General features: G+C 43.6%; 1 protein-coding gene across 1 annotated transcript in view; it reads right to left on the reverse strand.

Annotated features, from left to right (window-relative positions):
• dusp16 (dual specificity phosphatase 16) overlaps window positions 1-17,785 on the reverse strand; it is a 65,365-nt gene extending 47,580 nt beyond the window's left edge. Inside the window, exon 1 of the mRNA XM_060902858.1 lies at window positions 17,699-17,785. The gene's annotated coding sequence lies outside the window, so the exon portion shown is untranslated. The remainder of the gene's footprint in view (window positions 1-17,698) is intronic.
• Between the last annotated feature and the right edge of the window lie 101 nt (window positions 17,786-17,886).

Raw genomic sequence — 17,886 nt, forward strand, 5'->3', positions numbered from 1 at the left:
CGATGTTGAGAAATGGCTGTTCTTCAGAAGTCTGTATTACGACAGTGCTATTAAAAGGCATGTAACGATCCACCCAATTCATGATTCAAATCGATTTACGATATTGGGTTCATGATTTGATTAATTTTATCACCAAAAAACATGCATTTATTTTCCTATTCTTCATCAATTTCTCATCTCATCTCATTATCTGTAGCCGCTTTATCCTGTTCTACAGGGTCGCAGGCAAGCTGGAGCCTATCCCAGCTGACTACGGGCGAAAGGCGGGGTACACCCTGGACAAGTCGCCAGGTCATCACAGGGCTGACACATAAACACAGACAACCATTCACACTCACATTCACACCTACGGTCAATTTAGAGTCACCAGTTAACCTAACCTGCATGTCTTTGGACTGTGGGGGAAACCGGAGCACCCGGAGGAAACCCACGCGGACAACATGCAAACTCTGCACAGAAAGGCCCTCGCCGGCCCCGGGGCTCAAACCCAGGACCTTCTTGCTGTGAGGCGACGGCGCTAACCACTACACCACCGTGCCGCCCTTCTTCATCAACTTATTCATTTAAAAAAAACACTTTTGTTTCAGTTTCTTAATAACCAACAATAATAATTTATCCACATGTGTAAACGTTGGAGTAATTAACACCAAATCCACGACGTTGAATCGTACATGAGCTGATGGCTATAAGCCGTGTACGGCGAGATTAAGTGGAATAACTCTTTTATTCTCTTCACATTCATTGGATTTTGAGAAATTTTGGGGTTTTTTTGTTTAAAATCCGCCATTTTGTTTTTCCTCTACTCACGGTATAAGGGTTGATATCCTAGTAGTAGAGTAGCCAATCAGAGTGCACGATTGCTCATATCCAGTGAATGTGGATAGAATTAAATATAATAGCCTATTAACTAGGCGGCACGGTGGTGTAGTGGTTAGCACTGTCGCCTCACAGCAAGAAGGTCGGGGTTCGAGCCCCGTGGCCGGCGAGGGCCTTTCTGTGCGGAGTTTGCATGTTCTCCCCGTGTCCGCGTGGGTTTCCTCCGGGTGCTCCGGTTTCCCCCACAGTCCAAAGACATGCAGGTTAGGTTAACTGGTGACTCTAAATCAGAGGTCACCAACCCGTCGATTGCGATCGACTGGTCGATCTCGGAGGCTTTCCCAGTCGATCTTGGGGGATGAGGAAAGAAATTGGAAGATTATACAGAAATACACTGCAGTATATCTGATTGGCGTTTATATTACATGTCTTCCGATAGGCCCACTACAGCTTTCCCCCTCTGTGTCGCAGGGTTCTTTTTTTTTTTAACTCCTGCTGCTTACGTCTTACGTCTCTGAGTGTCGTCACCATGGTGATAGCCTCGCAATACAGTACAGGGTTCTCCACGAGGGGTTTTAGAGGTGCGGGCCACCCCCCTTTCTGTGATTCCCGCCCCGGTTTAATTTCTGCCGCCCCTTTACAAAAGGAAGCATGATATTGCCTATAAAACCGTGAGGATATAACCTGGCTGTCAGTGTTACTGTAGCTCTTGAAGTGTTTCCGCGGAGTGGTGGATCGGACTCGAGCCTGGCATGAACCGCTCCGACGCGCTATAATGACACCAATCTATCACCAGCCAATCAGGAGACTTAATCAAACGCATCCCCCGCCCACCAATCTATCACCAGCCAATCAGGAGACTTAATCAAACGCATCCCCCGCCCACCAATCTATCACCAGCCAATCAGGAGACTTAATCAAACGCATCCCCCGCCCACTTGTGTCCGCATCTGAGATGTTGAATTTTCACAGAAGGAGGGAAGAAGTTGACTGAGGTAAGACTGTGTGATAAATTAACGAGCGAATAAGAGAGGAATTTCAACATATAGGGCTTAAATTTGTTACCGTTAAATAAGCATTGCTTGTACAGTAACGTTATGTCGTTACAACGTTGACCCACTTTTAACGTGCCGAGTACCGACTGTAGCCGCTAACATGCTAATTAGCTCGCTGTCAAGTTTTTCCTTTGTCGAGCTTTAAGCGTAAGGTCATGGATGTTCCTACTGCTTGCTCCTGCTGTAATATGATACGTGATATGAACCTAACTATAAGGCACTCACTGACCGTGTTCGGTCACAGCCATCACATTGACTTGAGTTGCGTGATGAACTGTAACCTCTGTAGCATGACAGCAGTCATTGATAGTAGTATAACTGCAAGTTCATATTTGTCTTTATTGTGTATGTATGGTTAAAGAAAATCAGTTCATGTTGAATTGAAGTTGTCATTTTGTCACTTAAGTTACAATTTGTGATGTATCATCACTGGTGTGTTGTAATTTCAGTTGACAATTTCCATTTTATGTTGCTGTGAAATTAATTAATTTAGTGTTACAATACAAACAAGACAGTGCAACTGATGGGGACTCCCTAAAGTGAATGACGCATGAAATGGAATGACGAATGACAGCTCGTGATTTGAACAATAAATGGTCCCTTGTCATTCAGATTCTTATAAATGGAATAACGATTGAAATGTAGGTGGAATGACATGCTTTCAGCTCATGAAATGGAATGACATTGTTTCCAAGTGGAATGACATACTTTTAGGTTATGTTATCAGTGATATCACCTTTTACAAATGGAATGACAGCGTTTCCAGGTGGAATGACATACTTTAAGCTAATGTTATCAGTGATATCCCCTTTTACAAATGGAATGACAGTGTTTTTAGGTGGAATGACATACTTTGAGGCAATGTTATCAGTGATATCACCTATACCCTAACCCTAGAAACAATGTCATTCCATTTGTTAATTTGATATCACTGATAACATTGCCTCAAAGTATGTCATTCCACCTAGAAACCTTATCATTCCATTTGTAAAAGGTGATATCACTGACAACATTAGCTCAAAGTAAGTCAATACATATAGAAACCCTGTCATTCCATTTGTAAAAGCTGATATCCCACCAAGCACCCACTCATCTTATCCTAGGGAGGTCTAAAACTAAAGATTTCAATCATTATTCCATTTGTAAGAATCTGAATGACAAGGGACCATTTATTTTTCAAATTTACTACCTGTCATTCGTCATTCCATTTCATGCGTCATTCACTTTAGGGAGTCCTCAACTGATGTTAACAGTTCAGCTTTCTCATTACAATATTATTAGTTGATATTAATAACAATCTGAGTCATTGGTGGTTCATTCATTCTGCTCACTACAGATGTAGGCCTATATATTTTTTGTGTATAGTTAATTTCCATTGTATGTTGTACTGAAATTAAGTCATTTCGTCAGCTCTCACAAGAAATTAAAAAGTTGGACCAGGGTCTTAAATCTTATTCAGTTAAAATTAGGCCAAATAAAAAGCCTCAACTTGAAACAGTCTAGTCTGGATTTCTTTTTCTGTCAACGCTTCAAGGGGTAGATCTTACTTGCCATCTAGGCAGAGGTTAGGGATCTCGGGCATAAAAAGGTTGGTGACCACTGCTCTAAATTGACCGTAGGTGTGAATGTGAGTGTGAATGGTTGTCTGTGTCTATGTGTCAGCCCTGTGATGACCTGGCGACTTGTCCAGGGTGTACCCCGCCTTTCGCCCGTAGTCAGCTGGGATAGGCTCCAGCTTGCCTGCGACCCTGCAGAACAGGATAAAGCGGCTAGAGATGAGCCTATTAACTCAAATATTCCTTTTATATAACAAACAGGTCTTTCCCTAATAAACTTTTATGAACATTTGTACGTCCTCCATCTGCTTCTCTTTTCTTTATCTTTCAGCAGTCTGTAAAAAGAGAGCTCTGATTTCTTGTGAAATCTATTCGTCGTCAATCACACAGCATCTCTTTCCCATTTTAGATCCGCTCATTTTTGCGTCTTTTCACTGCATTAGAGCTGTGTTACGTCCACATAGGGTGAAGTCATGCCTATTCCCGCTATTGTACATTATTGCCCCCTCTGCTGTCTAAACAAGACAATTACAGCGAGGACAAACTAAGATTCCGTGATTCATTTTTTTCATCAACTTGAATCATAATAAATTTATATCACGATCTATCATCACACAATATATCGTTACATGCTAGCTATTAATTTATATGAGAAAAGTGGTAAAAAAACTACAAAAAAATAAATTTTGATTCGCAGTGGTTCATGATGAAAAATGTGCAGCTGTTCGCAACTCTTCGGGTCCGCACTTATTCGTCAGACAAAATTACATAATTGGCGATGCGTGAAGATGCCGTTGGACTAAAATGTGCGTGGGAAGTCACCTGTGTTTCAGTTCTCTTTATTATTTTAGTTTAATCATGTAGGCATCGACCAATGTCACATGTCATAACCCCTGTACTTAATAATAACACTAGTCACAGGTCAAATGGAATGAATATAAACAAGCGGTAAAAGTCTCCAGAGAAAATAAAATCTATATTTATTTTTCATATCCAGTGGAAGGATCAGGTGAAATACAGTCACTGGATCCCTACACTGACACTTTGATGGGTTATAAATACACCAGCATTTCCAATAAAAATGGTTTTGTGTTTCATGAGGTCAAACCTTAGCACCCCAAGACAAAAATAACAAGTCACTAAGGCAGATCTTCGCATGAACCCCAACGCACCCGTGATCCAGTGCTTTCCATGAAGCTGAGCTTCTTGCGCTTCTATTTCCTGTTGTTTTCCAGAACACCTCCTCTCTCGCGCTACATGTATATGAATGAAAACTCACTCTGTGATGCATGGCGTTGCTGTTAATGCAAGATGATGACCAACGATACAATCATAAACCTCTCAGATTTACAGATTACCCAGGAAAGGAAGGTCGTCATGCTATATACACTGTAAATATCACTGTCCGCTACCTCGATAATAAGTTATATATAAACTCCGAGTAATAGCCTTCCACGAGTCAATGTGAATGCAAATGGTCGTGATCTCATGTAGATTAAACGGACGGCTTAATTCTTCTGGTGGAGTCAGTGTAGAGCAATGTACAGCTAAATGTGAAGGTGGAGCTGGTCGCATATACAAAAGGTGGAGACTCCAACTAAAAGCCTTGTCATTTTCAGACGTTTGACTCAGCAAAACCAAAGAAAACGTTTCCAAAACTCCTATGTGGGAACTCGGGATGGTCTCTTCAACACGGAGTTGGGCAAGTGATGTCAAATCATCATGGCTGAAAATAGTGCGATTCCCACTTTCAAGGCAAGTTGAATGCAGCATTATGCCTCGGTCTCACATAGCCAGAATCGCTTCATGGTAGATGCCAGTAGACAAGTTTGGACCTTGGGGTCTGCCGGCACACTTTCCGGACCTTTCCATTGGAATATGTGAGAGCCGGAGAGCTACCCTGACAACTGGAAGGGCGTGGCTTCCATCCATGGAAAGTTTGGTTGTGCTGAAAATTGCCATAGATGAATTCGATTCATCCGTCGCAACCGTGAAGGCATCCTTGAGGCATATCTGAGGCTTACATGGACTACCGGGGGTTACCGTAGCATTCCGTCGCAACCATCAAGCTCAAAAGTTCATAGAACAACATTCTGCAGCAAGTGAAAAGTTTGCCTGAGGGGCGTGGCTTATTTTGTCTTGCCGTGGCTATGCCGTGCTGCAGCCATGAAAACCGTACACACTGCCGTCATTGCCATACGTCGCTATACGTTGTTGCCATCATCCAACCGGCCTCAAATGCGGAGGCGACTGCTGCCCAGCTGTCGTTACCGTCAGCAACCATAATGGCATCTGTCGTTGCCGGCTGTGCTTCCGTCGCAGCTACTGTGGCCTCATTTGCATACTTACGCCGCCCAAATTCATGTGACGGATCACCTCCAAAATCTGTTGGAATGGCCACGGTAGGCCCCAGCCATGGTTCCCACGGATCAACTGGCTATGTGTGACCTTAGCGTTAGGCGCTTTTGGACCGGAGGAATATTTTCATAGCTCTTAGAACTGTTGGAGGAAGTTCCCCCTTGCGTATGGCCACACTACAGGAACTAAGAACCATCGTATTTCTTAGAATACTGTTTTGAGAGACTTTTTAGCTCGTACTTGAGGGTAGGTACTCTCCCAGGACAAGAGGAACCATGAATGACATAAGTGTACAGTGATTGGCTGATATTAGCCAGTGCAACGCCAGCAACCACCATTTTTACAAAAAATTGAAAAACAAAAACCATGGACAAATGGACAGACAGAGAAGTCCAGGCTTTACTGAGTGTACGGTATATACGACAGGAAATACGGCACGATTTTGACGTGTCTGAGCAAAATATAAAAATCTTCACTTGCATTTCCTGCTAACGTCACGCTACCAAAGCGACTTACATCACTTCAGCGTTCCTACTGGTGGTGTGAATGCAAGCAGAAAAAGCCCTTGAAGGTATGAAGGTATGTAGTTCTCGGGGTTGATCCCCAGGCGGTAGTTCCTCTCAATAAGTCCCTAGAACTGTTTGGACCTGTTGTGCCAGTGATTTTGTGTTGGAATAATTATAGTTACAATTATTGGGTTTACAACAAAACATCTTCAACCTCCAGAAGAGTCTTTGAGCAGAACAAAAAGTTGAAGAGATACCCTTCCTGCCTTCATGGGTCTGGGATAAGCCTTCAGCCTGGTTGTAGCTGGATACAGGTGGTAGCTACAACTAACATTACGTACGAAAAACTGAGATAGAATCAGGAAAGTACAAGAGCAATAAAACCCTTTTGTATGAGATCTAAAATTATCCGCTTTGTTGTGATAAGGTATCAACACCCTATCGTGAATTATTTTATGACATCAGCATGTAAAGTGTTTTATTCCTTAGCTATTCTACAGCCCCACTATAAGGCCTGTGACAAACAGGGAAGTGGACTGCACATCTTTGTTCTGCTGAACTTTGTGCCTTTCCACTGGGCGTCTTGGCCGAGGCTTTGCTTGCTCTCGAGGAGGAAGTTGCCCTCCTAATTTGGAATCACTGACCTTCCTTTACTTGTTGACAAAGAAAGAAATGAATGAGAAATATTGGCGCTGCTTGACTAAACAGTGACACGTTTCCACTTATAATTGTTCAGGATCCAGTCTGGGTGGTGGAGAGAGGAACCACGAGCGACTTTGATTTTTTAAAAAGTGTGATCATTAAAACCTCATGAGACTAAGGGGCTCTGCATGCTCTTGCGACAAGGCTTTCGCAGATAGCTTTTCGCAGACAGTTGTAATTTATCGTTGAGCGGGGAGTAATAGGCGTGCGCGATGTTATTCACCGCCACAACGCAAGGGGGCGCGAAGTTGCGAAATCGCTAGGAGTAGTTGGTGGGTGTGGTTAGTGGAGTGTTTATCCTCCGGTTACTTATAATGACTAGAACTGGAGTCGTATAGATGTACGTACTTCCTCACTTCCTCGATCAACCGCTCTTCGTGCTGCTCCATCTTCGCTCGTGTTTTTAAAAATGGCGGTCGTGAAAGCAAACCAAACCGGGAAAGTAGGGAAGCGGAAGTGCGTGTACAGCGGATGTAGAATGAACCAATCAGAGCCCTCTTGTCTGTGACGCTGTCTGCGAGACTTCTGCGGTGGTCACAATTTTTGGGAGGTGCGCGCAGAGCGTCTGCGAAGGGGGGGGGGGGGGGCTACGCTGACGCCATCTGCGACGCCATCTGCGAGGACTGCGTTGTCAGCATAAATTGGCCTTAACATTGATATGAACCAAGACTTCATGCATCAATGCCAATCAATGTATTAAGGTCAAAGAGATACACCACTAAATGGCCAAAAGTTTGTGGACACCTGTCCATTTTCACTCGTGCTTGTTGAACATCCCATTACAAATTTGTTCCCTTTTTGCTGTTATAATAAGCTCCACGCTTCTCTTGTCGTCTCTTCTTGGAAGGCTTTCCACTTTTGGATTTTGGAGCGTGGCTGCGGGGATTAGGGATCTTTCTGTAGGTGTATCAGACAGTCGTTGGCCGTGCTGTGAAAACGGTCCATGCAGATGTTCATCTAAGTTTCCAAATCTGTCATTGCTTCACTCTTGAATATTGTCTATCAATAAAATGCTTATAATCTCTGCTTTCCAAAGAAATGTATCTGGTTAAGATCTGTTCAGTACTTTGGGAGTAACGGCAGGTTGAAGTCGGTACAACAGAGTTCACTCTCTGCTCGCGGGACGTCGGGAAACTGCCGGTGCTTTTCTTTTTGAGTCACGGGAAAGCGGCCAGGCTCTCTGTCTCTCTCCTGATCGGTTTCCAACTGGATTACTCGTGAATATCAATCAGATAACTTTTATAGGGATGTTCTCTCGCTCTCACTGTTTCTGATGAAGTATTCAGCAAAATTTTCCGTCAGCTAGTTTTGACGTTATGATTCACAGGAGACTCTGAAGTGAGTTTTCATAGCTTTACCTACTTATTTTTTTCAAATCAGGGCGGGCGGCACGGTGGTGTAGTGGTTAGCGCTGTCGCCTCACAGCAAGAAGGTCCGGGTTCGAGCCCCGTGGCCGGCGAGGGCCTTTCTGTGCAGAGTTTGCATGTTCTCCCCGTGTCCGCGTGGGTTTCCTCCGGGTGCTCCGGTTTCCCCCACAGTCCAAAGACATGCAGGTTAGGTTAACTGGTGACTCTAAATTGACCGTAGGTGTGAATGTGAGTGTGAATGGTTGTCTGTGTCTATGTGTCGGCCCTGTGATGACCTGGCGACTTGTCCAGGGTGTACCCCGCCTTTCGCCCGTAGTCAGCTGGGATAGGCTCCAGCTTGCCTGCGACCCTGTAGAGCAGGATAAAGCGGCTACAGATAATGAGATGAAACTGATTCATGTAAATAAATAACTATTTTAGAATATAACTGGAGTTGCTTTGATGAAAAATATTGAGAGTTTAGTGGTCGGAATGAGATTTTAAAAAAGCAGAAGTCAGAAACGCGAGTGTCAATTTCAGTTCAGTTAATGTGAATCGTTTACTGGATGTGGATCAGACAGTTTTTTCGAGGTTCGCCTTGAAAGCTGTGAATATTAATCGAAATAATCATTTATATTCTTTCATATAAACACTAGTAGACCCTACTGGGAAATACAAAGGCCTAGAGAGCACAAAGAGGGTGTTAGAAATAATCCTTCATTACTTTTTTATTTTGATAGAGAATGGGAGATGTGAATGACATTCAGTGCTTATTGATGTATATTTTATCATTAACATTGATTTCTCCTTGTTTGTGATGTATAAATCTCATCTCATCTCATTATCTCTAGCCGCTTTATCCTGTTCTACAGGGTCGCGGGCAAGCTGGAGCCTATCCCAGCCGACTACGGGCGAAAGGCGGGGTACACCCTGGACAAGTCGCCAGGTCATCGCAGGGTGATGTATAAATGAGAGTTAAGATCAGCTTTATATTGCACAAATAAAGCCGTTTGGTGAAACTTTGAAGGAAAGTGTACCGATTTAACATTTGACCTAATTAGCATAATTAATACAAATTAAATACTAATTTGTTTTTCATAATTTTTTCAATCCTTGTGTACAACTATCTATGTGCAGCCAATTTCCATGGAAATATCCTGAAAAATAAAAGTTATTAAGAAAAAACATTTGATCTCATTGGTTAATGAGGCCCATTTTGGACCGTGTGATCATCATACAGAATATTACGGCAGTTTTCGAAAAATTAAGCCGTTTCTTCAATCGTTGATTTGTAATATCTCAAGAACAGATAAACATATTTTAATTCTGTAGAAAGTATGTTGTTCTGCATTCAATGAGAGCAGTTTGGATTGAATTTTCGCCTGATACGCCTACGTTCAGCTACAAGCGCGTTAGTGAGATCAGGCACTGGTGTTGGATGAGGAGGTCTGGGGTTCAGTCGGTGCTCCAGTTCAACCCAAAGGTGTTCAGTGGGGTTGAGTTCAGTCAGGGTTTTGTACAGGACACTCAAGTTCTTCTGTTCCCTCGTTGGCACACCATGTCTTCATGGAGCTCGCTTTGTGTACAGGATCACAGTGATGCTGGAGCAGGTTCGGGTCTCTTAAGGGGTGTTCACACGGCACATATTTGCATCGATGCTGCACCGATGTATTTTGTTGCGATGTATCTTACACCGGTGTAAATTTTGTGGAGCGTTCACACGTCACAAACCTGCTTACTAGAGAGAAGCGTGTTAGCACCGGTGCAGCCCCACTTGCGTTCACACGGCAGTTTTTGCGACCGTGCTATACGATAGTAATAATGCGGAAATGAAATATGCGCATGCGTGAAAATGTACTCCCTTTTCCCGGTTGTCATGGCATCACCAAGCGCCGGGAAAACAACGTGGATGAAGACACGCAGGTCTGTTGTTGTTGATATTCGCCATTTTGGAAGCGCAAATTATGCAATGCCCGTATGTAATCAACTCTCCTCACGCGTAGCGAGTCTACCCCTGTAGCGTTCAGACGGCCCATTTTATATCGGTGCTGCCCCGCAAACTAGCATTTACTCCAGAGTAAATTTCTTAAACCGCCTCCCGAGCAGGGTTAGATTTGCACCGGTTTAAGCAGCTTTCAGGGGCGACACCGGTATAACTTTGTACCGTGTGAACGCTCTACCGGGGCAGCCCCGGCGCTACACCGGAGTAAAAGTTGCCGTGTGAACACCCCTTTAGTTCCAGCGAAGGGAAATTGTAATGCTACAGGATACAAAGACATTCTGTACAATTGTGTGCTTCGGACTTTGTGGCAACAGTTTGAAGAAGAACCACATATGGGTTCTGCTAGCCTGGGCCCGCCCATCCTAAGTGTGACGCAACACGGGGGCCTGTTGCGAACTTAGTCTGGCCAGGCAAGCTATCTCCAGCTCTTCCAAGCTCCCGAAAAATCGGGAGCCAATCAACTTTGAGCATCTCCAACGGCCCTGGGTAGAGGCGTGTTCAAGGCAGTGACGTAGTAGAACTGCGACCGGAAGCCATAGATTGTTTACAGAATCTATGCCGGAAGCGCTTCATTCACTAGAAACATTACAAACATGGAGCAAGTTCTCATTGAAAACGGAGCAAAGAGCAGCCCTGGAGGTATTTATCTTCTTCCTGTTACTCAAGCAGTTTCCGTCGCGTCACATACGTCAGAGGAACGAGTGATGTGATTGGTTTAAGCTTCGTCACAGCCTTTTCTGGCTTCGACCAGTAGCAAACTGAGGCATTTCAGGGAGGCGGGTCAACCACGCGCTTTGGGAAACGGTTGGGCTTAATATCTTTGCCAGACCAATGCTCGCAGAGCTTTGAAGTCGGGTTAGCCAGACTAGGGTTCTGCTAAATAATCGACATCTTCAGTTCCCTGGTCCCCTCTCTTGAGCAGTTCAGCCATCTTTAAGGATAGACATGGCTCCAGAGGAAGAACGCAAGCCCATCCCTATTCACCATCCGCCCAGCTATACAACGGTCTACAGCTGAACTCACAATCTTCCCGTTATTATAACAACAACATCCTCTGCCATTTAACCTCGAACATAGAAAAATGTTTCTTTGGTGGTAATTTAACGTTGAAAAGATGATTGTACTTAAATATTATAAACGAAGGGGAAAATATGAAACAACAGCAACAACAAGTCCCGCTTTTAAGAGGGGGAATTCTTCCATTCCTTAGTATGTAACAGTGGAAAATCACATCCGACATGCTACAATTTCCTCACGGCGTGATTCCCGACCACAATAAACAGATTTCAAAGGCATGCCCTCGACGTGTGCCAGATTGTAATAACATCCCCTACAGATCTGCAGCAGCTGGCCTTTTTTAAAGCATGGCATTACGGCTTCTGCGCAGCATCAACTGCCAAGTGTTTGCATATAACCTAATAAACCTGTTTCTCCGTCTACATCTTTCAGGACAACGGCTTGTATTTGTCCCACCTGGTTTGTAAATTTAAAAAGGGGGGAAAAAAAACAGCATGACAAAACAGGAAGACATCTAACCCCCCCCTCCCAAAAAAAGAAACAAAAAACCACATGCAAAATAAAACATTATAAACAGAAATGCCACATTTTGACATAAATTAGAAAAATGTCAGATTCTGGCAGATTAAATCTGACGTGTGTAAATATAATACAAAATCAACTGTAATTAGAAATGAAAACGCAATTCGAAATGGTATTTCAATGTTGCCAGATTAGGCAGGACCCCTCGTGATTGAGCTAATCACTTTCAGCCAAAAATGTCCTGAACTGACAGACATGAGTCATAGCTCAGTTACGGCTCTACAGAGAACTGCACCAGGTTTTAATCTGCATGGTCTGAACTACAAACAGTGCACACAATTTGGCAACCCTGAACGTCCTGTGGGAACGGCGAGACCTTATCAACATCCTCTGCCCGACCTGCACTTTGCATGTGTGCCATTTTTACACGTGTATAAACATTTTCCGCGGCTGGCTGATGACAAATGTTACATCTTCATACATGTTGTTGTTTTTTTTTGTGGCGTTGGATTAGCAGGTTACATTTCTTGTGTCATGAAAGTATAGCAAATGCAAACAAACACTAAGAATGGGGGAAAAAAAAACATGTTCTGTTAGCAGTACGGAGTTATTACAGTCCGAGAACAGCATGGTGTAAAGTGTTTTATTCTCGTAACACAGTGATTACACTTTGTTGTTTAATTTATTACCAAACGACTCATCATGATTTTATTAGTTTATAGTTATATTGAATGTTGTTGAACATGTGCAAAACAAGTCCCTTATGTAATACCCTGTCCACACTAGGGATTTTGTACCGATACGATACTACTTTTGTACCGCAACACGTGTCCACACTAGCAACTATACCGGTACTGTAGCGGTATAACTGTATCGGTACGAAACCCACAAATGTATGGGTTTCGTACCGGTACAGTATCGGTACTGTAGCGCTTCGCTGTAGTGTGGACAGATGAAGCGGCTCTGTATCGATACAAATATAATGCGCAAGCGCAATGAACCATTCCTACTTCTTCCGGCAATACGCACGTGCTTTCTAGCTGTAAATAAAACGTCAAAATGGCTCAAAATGACCGTGGAGCTACATGGAGCAAAGAAAGGGGGGAAAAAGGAGGGAGGAAGAGGGGAAAAAGGACAGAAAGGGAGGGGAAGAGAAGGGAAGAGGGAGAAAGTGAGGGGGGAGAAAGGGAGATTCGTTTTCTTTGTTTCTTTCTCAACTGCCTCGCGCGTTTTATACGATTCGACTGAATAAATGACCACCAGAAATACAGACTGTACACTGACAACAAAAAGCACACACACGTTGTTTCATCCGCCAGATTCTCGGAAGGAAGTTACTCGGTAACCACGGAAACATTTCGCGCACGCACATTTCAACTACCGTGAAAGAAAATCGCAAACATTTCCCGCTAGTGTGGACAGATGCACTAAACTGTACCGGTATACTTTGTATCGATACAGTTATACCACTTTCGTACCGGTATATATGTGAACACTAGCCTAGTAAACTAGACCCACCCGCCTAGCGGCCAAAAATATTTTTTGCCTACGAGTGGGTCTAGCCTCGCACCATATCAACAAAACACCCCGGGCATCAAATCGTGCCCGCCAATCACAACGCAAGGTTTTTGTTTGGATTCTTTGGGCGGGCTTTTGCAGGAGTGACGACAAAGCTGCGCGACGCTGGAGAAAGCACAACAGGAAAGATGGCTACGGCTAGTGAACAGCGCGCGTTTGACTCCGCTTTGGAATCAGTTTTAGAAGAATTAGACTTGGAGTTTTCGTTGAAACATGAGCAGGAAGAGGCTCTCCGCTCATTCCTTTTCAAGAAGGACGTTTTCGCTGTTTTGCCGACCGGCTATGGCAAAAGTCTGATCTACCAGCTAGCTCTGCTCGTAGCCAAAAGAATGGGGCTAGTTTGTGCAGTACGAAGAATTAATAAACAGCTTTGAAACATTACTTTTTGATTGTTTCTTATTTTCCCGTTATTTTAAATTTAAGGGAAATTGTTTCACCAAACACCACTAAATAAAAACTCAAACAGTTTAAGCAAACCCTTGAAAAACACTTGAAAAAAATAAGTGTATGTTAAGTATGTGGTACAGACTCCAAACTTGTGGTCATTATCTCCAAACTTCTTAATATCTAGAACCTGTTTATTAATTAATACGCATTTTGAAAAATTATTTATTTCAAGGTCTCCCCCACTGCTTTCTGTCGCTCTGACTACGTCACAGTCACTGTTGCGCTGATTGGTCAGAGCGTTGGCCTATACGCACAGAGACAGTTTGAAAGACAGCGGGTTGTTCCACCCACACCCTTCGGAAATGTCTACGAGCGAGGCCAGACTAAATATTCACATTTAGTCTGGCTTGCCAGGCTATGTGAACACAGCATTAGTTATAAACAGCTTTTCCCCTCCCTCGTTATCTTTCCCGCTCTCTCTCATGAATAAAACCAAATTTACAAGGCAACTAACGATTCCCCCAATTCACGATTCGATTTTCCCATGATATTTTTGAAAAAAATAAAATAAAATATTACCACAAAAAAGCAACATTTTCCTATTCTTTATCAACTTAAATATTCATTCCGATAAATTTAAAAAAGTTTCATTTTCTTAGTAACCAACAATAATTATTTACCTATATTTGTAAAGGTTGGAGTAAAATATAACATCTTAACTAAAATATTCATTTTATTACAAATGAACAAATTAATAACAAATAGATATTTTCTTAATAGACCTCTATGAACATTTGTACTGCCTCCATTTGCTTCTCTTTTCTTTATCTTTCAACCGTCTGTAAAAAAAAAAAAAAAGAGCTCGGATTTCTTGTTCACGCGCTCCCATTTTCGATCTGTTTATTTGTGTGCCTTCGCAGTATTAGAGCTGTGTTACTTCTTCCACCTACAGTGAAGTCACGTGCATTCCCGCTGCTGTACGTTATTGCTCCCTCTGCTGTCTAAACACCACAATTACAGCAAGTACACAACAAATACACAACTAAGATTCTGCAGCCTGATAAATCACAATTCATTTTGTCAGTTCGCATCATCATAAATTTGTACTGCGATTTATTGTAGCATGCTATCACTGATGTGTTGGGTTTCCAGTTGAGAGTACGCTGTGCACATTTTGACTGCCGCTTCTCACTGGAGCTTTTAAATTTTCTTTTCTTTCCTTTGTTTTTATGGCTGATGTTTGTTCCTTGTTTGAACGTTTTGACCCAGTTTTGGGCGTCAGTGTCCTTCAGGCCTTGGTCCGCCATGGGTGATGCCTCTACTCCTCGCTATGGACTGCAGTGAGCTCGTTGCTCTTTGTAACACTGGGGTTGTCCAGCGCTCTGTGTGGCGGTGCTGCTGTGCTTGGCGCTGTGTTCCGAGCTATGTTGCCCGGGGGCATTGTGGGACATACCTTCGGGTGGCATAGTGGTGTAATGGTTAGCACTGTCGCCTCACAGCAAGAAGGTTCTGGCTTTGAGCCCAGAGGCCAAAAGGGGCCTGTGTGGAGCCCCTGAGTGGAGTTTACATGTTCTCCCTGTGTCTGTGTGGGTTTCCTCCGGGTGCTCCGGTTTCCCCCAGTCCAAAGACATGTGGTTAGGCTAAGATGGGGCAGCCATGGCCTGAAGGTTGGGCTGAAGTGCCCTTCAGCAAGGCACCTAAACCCCAACTGCTCCCTGGGTGCTGTAGCATGGCTGCCCACTGCTCTGGGTGTGTGTGTGTGTGTGTTCACTGCTTCAGATGGGTTAAATGCAGAGGAGGAATTTCACTGTGCTTGAGTGTACATGTGACAAAGACGACGACTTCTTCTTCTTTTGATGGGATTGTGGCAGTTACGCCACTGGAATTACATCCTGACCCACTTTTGGTGGGGGTTATTACTAGGGCTGCGTACCGTGAAAATCGATTCAGTACAGGTCCAAAATACTGGATCATGAAGTACCGGTACTGTACCGATATAAATTTACACCAAGTATATGCTTATTTTGTGACTGAAGATGCGTAAATCCTACCACAAAGACGAAAATTTAGCACTGGAAAAGACGTAAAATGCCACGCTGAAACTTGAAATCAGAGCCATCTTTGATTTGAGATCCTCACGAGACATTGCGAGAGCTTGGCTGATCCAGCGTTCTGATTGGTCAAAAAGACTCAAAAGCAGGTCAGCCATTTTTCCTTTGCTGGCACTGGCAGCCTTTGTTGCTTTGTGTAATTTTGCCGCGTAAGTTAAAGGCCACGGACTACATGGAGTGAATTTGTTTGTCATGCCACGTGGGAAGACCAGTAAGGTCTGGGATCACGTAACAAAGCTTTCAGGGGGCCAGAACACAAGTTGTCTCGCTGTGAGACAACTTATGACTTTTTGTCCCAAGTTAACCAAGTGTAAGACTGAGAGGGTGACTGAGAAGTGAGGTAGGAAACCTAGTTATGTTCGGTTTTCTTTGAATAAAGATACTGACAAGTTGTCAACAGTTTATTAAAGCCTAGGTCACAACCGGACGTACGATTTTTTGGTCGTGCGATTTTTGGCGTTTCCCAAATCGCTGCGTTTTTTTTGTTCGTGGAGAAAGACGCGCGTTTGCCGTAAGTTTGTCTTGCAACCTGAAAAAAACGTAAGCGCCCGTAGAGTTTGTTTGACATGACAAAGAACCTCTGCGGCCGGTCACACGCGCGCCCTCCATGCGTTTCTTGCGTTTTTTGCACGTAGACCGGCCGTAGGAGCACGTACGGCCGGTTGTGACCGAGGCTTAATGTTTCTGTCATTATTGAAGAAGTTCAGAAGAACACATGTTAATTTGTCAAATTGTTCAGGTACAGGTCCGGACCTGTACCTAAACCTCTGTACCGGTACCTGTACCTGATGTTACGTTTAGGTATGCAGCCCTAGTTATTACCCAAGTTGTTGTGTACACTGGAGACTCCTTCCGTTTGTTTGATTTAAATCATGTACACGTCTATCATACAGGTCCCTGTGAATCTGTTGTTACTATAGAAACAGTAATACATTACAACAAACACCTTGCTATTTGCAAGACTCTCAGTACTAAAGAAAACGAATCGACGTCTTCCGTCTAATCAGACTCGGGAACGTCACAGCACTGTGGTGTACACGTCTTTAATAAAAGACACAAACACGGGATGACCTCGGCAGACTGTACAGCGAAGCCGACGACCTGCTATCAGTCGATTTCGGCTCGGGTGAGACTTCAGTAACGAATCCCACCAATAAAGGCGAAAGACTGACAAGAGAGTCGACTTTGGAGCACGGTGTGTGTCATACGTGTTGTTATAAATACCCACCATGGCAGATGGCCCAAATGTCAGGCACAGAAATAACAAGTGACATTCGTTTACATTCTAAGAGCGCTTTTTTGTTTTTCCTTCCAAATTGTAAAAATTCTGCTCAAACAACAGGGCAAATAATATCAACCAAGTGAGATGTTTAAGAAGTGAGATCAGCGAGGACTTTTTTTTTTTTTACAATTGTGGAAAAATCTTCAAGGACTATAAGAATTCACTTGAAGTGATTCGAAATTCAAAGCTCGAATTAAACGCGAACCCAAATCGGTTATCCAAAAGGGTCAGGAAAACAAACAAAATCAAACTAAACATGCCCAAACAAACACAACGGGTTTACGTAACCACGCGGCTCTATCGCGTGGGGATTTTCCGCTACCTGGGATGCAAACGTACACTGATCCTGACCTTGTGTTACATCTGGAACGATTTTACTTCTCAGGAGGTTTCGTCATTATCGGAAAGATACGATACTCTTGGAAAGGTTACATGTAGGATCAGGACTAACAGTACTTACTCAGCTCTGAGATGGACAGACCGAGAGGTGGTGGAGTTTCAGCGAGCAGCCCTGGACTGCCTGTCCCCTGGAAGCCCACTTCCACTTTTACAACTGCTAATTCAGGACACGTCACTGGACACCTGGCTCCGAGTGCCTCAGCCTTTATATATAAACATTCTCAGTGAAATGAAAGGTGTGTTTTTACA

Source organism: Neoarius graeffei, chromosome 21, assembly GCF_027579695.1.
Source record: "Neoarius graeffei isolate fNeoGra1 chromosome 21, fNeoGra1.pri, whole genome shotgun sequence".
NCBI lineage: Eukaryota > Metazoa > Chordata > Actinopteri > Siluriformes > Ariidae > Neoarius > Neoarius graeffei.